Raw genomic sequence first — 6108 nt, 5'->3', positions numbered from 1 at the left:
GAGCTTAAATGAAGTCTAGAGCTTCTAGAGTGCCACGGGCAAGTGCCACGGGCATGTGAAAACTAAGTTCTTGCAGGTTCTGGCCGTGTGGAGGCCATGCAAGGGGCGTGTTGAGTCCATGTGAATGTCACACGGCCATGTTGAGGTCGTGTGAATGTCACACGGCCGTGTGAAGGCCGTATAGGATTTTCAGCACTACAGACCAAAAGTAAAATGGATATAACTTTGTGCTCGGTTGGGGTTTTGGGTTGTTTTTTATACTGATGTGTAGATAACTTCAAGATCTACAACTTTGATGAAGAATTTAACCATAGAAACCCCATCCCGATGGTGTAAAAGACGTTGCAATAAAATATAGTCATTTAGAGCCAAGACAAGGGGTGTGTGAGCTCCACACAACCGTGTGAGCCACATGGACCATGGTCGTGTGAGCCACACAGCCATGCAATAGAGTAGGGTGTGTGAGTCACACGACCGTGCAAGGTTTTTGGAATTGAAGCAGAACATGGTCGTGTGAGCCACACGGCCGTGTCACTAGTCCAAAGGCCTCGGCCACGGCCTTGTGAATCCACACGGCCATGTGATTTTGGCAAAGGAGAAGAAGGCCACAATTGTGTGAATCCACACGGTCGTGTAACCTTGATAGAGCAAAAGAAGTACACAGTCGTGTGAACCACACGGGCGTGTAGGCTATCCAGTGTTGAAGCAGCACACGGCCGTGTGAATCTACATGGCCGTGTCACCTTGGCCGAGAGGAAGATGCACATGGCCGTGTGAAGGCCACACGCCCGTGTCATGGGTCATGTGGAGGTCAAGCCCTGCTCTATAAAAAAAGGTTTTCTCCCCTTTTCAAATCATCTTGAGTTTAGGACTTCGTCCCTCTCCTTGGGGAAGGATTCTCCCCTTAGGGGGAAACCCTAGAGCTTCATCCACCTCTATCCCTCATCGATTCATCCATCTCCGGAGCAAGGAGGCATCCCCAAGACATCGGAATCATTGGCAAGCATCTCTTCTTTCCCTTCTTCTCCCATCTAGGGTTGTAAGTATACTTTTCTTTATGTTTTGGGGCTATTCTTCCTTTGTAATGGAGTAGATCTCCAGATCTAGGATGTAGGGAGTATTTGAGATGTGATGGATGATGTAAAACTATGTAGATTTGTCATGATTCTATTCAATGACTTGTTGATGCCTTGTTCATGTTTGATGATGTGTGTGTGAATGCTTATATATATCTTTTGCATGTTTTATCAAATGGTTGTGTAGATTTGTTAATCCCGTAGGGGAAATACCCTAAATCATATGACCGAGGGGCATCGTGACAGGGTTGCCCCCGCTAACGGATGTCTAGGGTATCACCTTGAAAGGAAAAAATAAATCTCCACAAGGAAGTAGGGGATCGAGCGTAATCTCTATTTCTATTTCTATGTTATTGTGGGTTAGTGTGTTTCTATGTTGTATAACCAAGGGGCATCGTGACAGGGCTGCCCCACTAACGGACTTCATAGGAATCACTTCCATTTAGTAGCATAGGACATGGAGTAGTAGATCATGCCGGCTTATCCACTACAGGGGAGAGTCAGTAATGAATCTAACTCCCTACAAGAGCATGAACATAGAGGATAGAAATTAAGCAATCTATGTAACATCACCTAGCATTACAAGGAAACTGAAATCCTAGAATCTATCATCCACCATCCTCTTGCTCAACCCCTCTCGAGATCCATTCTCTCTCTTCCCTCCTCTCTTTCTCTTACTCTCTTTTTCCACGTTTGTCTAGATAATTCACCGTGCAAAGTTAACTAGTGCTTAATCAACAATCCCTGTGGATACGATAATCTTTTATATTACTACGACATAACCATACACTTGCGGTGACATAATAAGTTTTTGGTGTCGTTGCCGGGGACTGTTTTCAATTAACATTAGTTGATTAGCATATGAGTTACTCTAGACATTTTTCTTTTTCCTTTTGCTTTTTCTTCCTTATTTTCTTCATGCACTTTCTTTCTTGTAATTTAAATTCTGCATTTTCTTTCTTATTTTCCATATAGCATTTTATTTCTTGTCTTTAATTCTTCATTTTTGTTTTTTCTAAAAAAAATTTCTTAGATATCCATGAGCACTAACATGTCAAGCAGGGCCTTAAGAGATTTCTCTGCACCAATTTCTACAAGATTTTTTATCTTCCATTGTGCAGCCTCACATTGAAGCAGAAAGTTTTCAACTAGACCCAAAGTTAATTTTCATGATACAAGGTCACAAATTTAGAGGAGAAGCATCAGAAAGCCCTTATCTGCACCTTGAGACATTTCTAGAGCTTTGTGATATGGTGAACTGTGAGGGTGTCTCAGCGGATGCAGTTCGATTGATGGTATTTCCTTTCAGTATCAAGGATAAAGTAAGGACTTGGTTATATTATCTCTATCCTCAAAGCATCACAAGTTGGGAACAATTGAAGAAGCAATTTTTGGATCATTTTTTCCCTCCAAGTAGTACAATTTATTTGAGGAATTGTATAACAAATTTTGCTCAGGCATATGGAGAATCATTATTTGAAGCATGGAATAGATTCAAGAGTCTACAAAGATAGTGCCCTCATCATGGTTTGGAAAAATGGTTGACCCTGTACATATTCTATAGGGGAATTTCTTTCTTAAATAAGTGTTTGTTAGATTCATCAGCTGGAGGTTCTTTTATGGATAAGAGTGTAAATGAAGATATATGTTAATTGATCAAGTGGCATTGAACCTCCATGAATGGTCGAACAAAAGTTGGATGGAATCTCCCACAAAAATTCAAGAAGTGTAAGCCATAAATATAAGAGAGCCTGTCAAACAAAATGTAGTTCAACCACCCAAAAATGTTGAAATTCACAAGTCACAGAATGAGGAGTTCAAATATTTGGGAGAAAAGATTAATAGCATAGTTTCAAAATGGTTCAAAGAAGACCTTCCTCCTACACAGACAAGATCTAGTGTAAATGATAATGATCTTAAGTTGAGAAGTGACAAGAATCATGAAGAACTTCTGAAAAAGACTTGTACAGAATTGAGGAGAAGAACAGTAGAAGACCTCAAGAACTCAGTTCCATTACTCCAGAAAGTTTATAAAGGCCACAAGTACCTTTTTCTCAATGATTAATCACATCAATACTAGATAAGCAAGTTTGACATTCTCCGCAAGCTAAAAGGGAATATGGGAAAAAGGAAGTACCTTTCCCAAGACCTTCACTAAAGGTTCCTTTTCCACAAAGGCTAGTGAGGGTCAATGAAGATAAAGATCTTGGCAAATTCTGTGATCCAAATATGGTTGAGTGCAGATTTCTTGATGTATATAAAGATGAAGACTCTTCAGATGAGGATTTTATTGATAATGCAGTGGTGAATAAGTTTTCAGATCTACCTCCAGATTTTACAGGATGTTATAGTGAAATTGAATTTTTAGATGATGAATGTGATGTGGTAGATCAACTTAAAATTGCAAGTGAAGTTAGTGATCCTCCTATAGTTGATTCTCCTATTGAGAATATTAATGTTGGTTTATTTTTTAATGTATGTGGAGATGATAATGATATGGAAGGATGTGTGGGGAGTTGTGTTGTGGAAGCAGCATCTCAAGAATCACCTCATTTATCCATACAACCTTATGAGATTATGACAGTTGCAAGGATTGAGCATTTTGTGGACCAATGTGTATGGACTCATGTAGATATGATAGAGTCCCAAGAATCATCACCTTTACTTGCACCACCACCTGAGCCAGAGCTAGAGCCATCATTTAATTTAGAAGAGGTCACATCCACATGTTTAGAACTTTCAGATATCTCTCAGCAAAGTAAGGTTAGTATTTCTTGTGATCTTTTGGAAAACTTTATAGAGGTACCGATAATTGACTTTGTTAGATGTGATTCAGTTTTTATTACTTATTCATCTTATTTTGATATGGTTCTAGTTCTATACTATATAACATGCTTGTGGGGGATATGTTTTTCTTTTGAGTGTACAGATTTTCATGGGGCCTCTAATTGGATGCTCAATCTGAACCGTCTTCGACCACCTGAAAGAACATCAAAGAAGACGAAGATGGAGAGAGCATTAGTTCACTTTCTAATGCCAATGTTGAAAGCCCTCTCCATAATAAGAGCCCTTGGTAGTAGGGTGTTGAAATATCTTACCCCTCCAAGAGCGAGATTTAGATGAATCTAATGAGGTGGTCGAGCTAATGACTTTAAACAAGCGCTTCTTGGGAGGCAACCCAAGTTCAATCTTGCTTTCATTTTTTAGTTTCTTTTAAGTTTCATTTCTTTATTTATAATAAACTTGTATCCTCTACTAAATTTTTCTTGTCTATCTTATTTTTGTAGATTTCAAAGTTGTGGAGGAATGTGAGCATTGGATAGAGGAGTATCTTTAAAAACATGAATGCCAACCATTTGGAGCTCATCACTTGATAACTTCTCTAAACTTCATAAATCTCCTTCATATATCATTTCTAGTTTTCATTGGGACAATGAAAAGTTTAAGTCTGGGGGGATACATTAGATGTATTTGGTTTAGTTTAGTTTTTGTTTTTGTTTTCTTCTTTTTGTATAATAAAATTTTTGCAAGTTACATCTTACATCACATCATGATTGTTTGTTCCTTATTGCAAAATACTAGCACGTTTATTCTAGTTTCTATGTGGTTTATTGGTTACTTATGGTGCTATTATGTTTAGTGATCTATCTTCTTCTATCTATGATAGCATGAAGTGAGCAATGTTTTTACTATAAGAGTTTAAGTATTGACCTTGTTTTAGGACTTCTATATACTTTGCCTTGTTTTGATGGTTGAAAACTTTGAAAATAGTCATGATTCATAAAACTTGATTAGTACTAATGTTTTCTTGGTGATTTCTCAAACTACATTTTGGTTACTGGATGATGCTTGAATCATGTTAACTCATTTGGAAAAATCAAAATATCCCAACATTTGCACTTATATGCATTTGTGTTCAAGTGTTGCATCTTGCAATCACTTAAAAATAATGATGAAAAAGAAAAAAAATGAAGAAGGGATATAAAAAATAGTTGTCGTGAGTGGAAACAAGCAAATTATCCCTTTGAGATCGAGTTAGATTACTGGGGAAATAGCTGCTATGCTTTTCTTGATATCGAGCACACCTTTGAGACCTTGGGTAGATTAAGAAGGATGAACCAAGCATGTAGCAGGTAAGTGTCTATCACTGAGAGCATAAGGAATATGGTTCTATGATGACTTGACTAGGCTTAGGGATTGAAACTTGATAAACATAAGTCACTATTGCACTAAGCGCGGAGGACTACTACTTAGGTCATACTCAAACTACTTTTGTATCTTGCTCACCAATAAAATCATTTGATAGGATTAGATTGATTTGCTAGATATTATGATGCACTATTTAACCACATGAATCTAGATTGTGGGTTTTTCTTGAGGACAAGCAAAGGTTTAAGTCTGAGGGTGTGATGTGCGTAGATTATATACACTTTTATGCATGTTTGGAAGCACATCTACTTGTATTTCATTGGCATAATATTTGTTTATTGCACCCTATTTCTTTATAATGTCAAACTTCCATTATATTTTGTTCGGAGATCTGCTCTTTGCTTGTTTTGATTGACAGGACGTGATTTGGAGCAAAAACGGAGCTTAAATGAAGTCTAGAGCTTCCAGAGTGTCATGGGCATGTGAAAATTAAGTTCTTGCAGGTTTTGGCCATGTAGAGGCCATGTGGGGGGCGTGTTGAGGCCGTGTGAATGCACACGGCCGTGTTGTGTGAGTGTCACACGGGCGTGTGAAGGTCGTGTAGAATTTTTAACACTGTAGACCAAAAGTAAAATGATCATAACTTTATGCTCGAGTGGAGTTTTAGGCTGTTCTTTGTACCGATTTGTAAATAACGTCAAGATCTACAACTTTGATGAAGACTACAACCAAAGACAACACCATCTTGATGGTGTAAAAGACATTACAATGAAATATAGTCATTTAGAGCCAAGACAAGGGGTGTGTGAGCTCCACACGGCCGTGTGAGCCACATAGCCGTGCAATAGAGTAGGGTGTGTGAGGCGCACGACCATGAAGGATT

The 6108-nt window shown here is 38.4% G+C and overlaps 1 non-coding gene across 1 annotated transcript; it reads right to left on the bottom strand.

Moving 5' to 3' along the window:
- Positions 1-2501: 2501 nt before the first annotated feature.
- On the bottom strand, positions 2502-2607 carry LOC122028309. Its single transcript, XR_006124716.1, has one exon. It is a non-coding gene; the product is annotated as a small nucleolar RNA R71 (small nucleolar RNA).
- Between the last annotated feature and the right edge of the window lie 3501 nt (positions 2608-6108).

The sequence above is a fragment of the Zingiber officinale genome, chromosome 10A (genome assembly GCF_018446385.1).
Source record: "Zingiber officinale cultivar Zhangliang chromosome 10A, Zo_v1.1, whole genome shotgun sequence".
In the NCBI taxonomy this organism is placed as follows: domain Eukaryota; kingdom Viridiplantae; phylum Streptophyta; class Magnoliopsida; order Zingiberales; family Zingiberaceae; genus Zingiber; species Zingiber officinale.
This window is presented reverse-complemented; position numbering and strand designations above follow the sequence as displayed.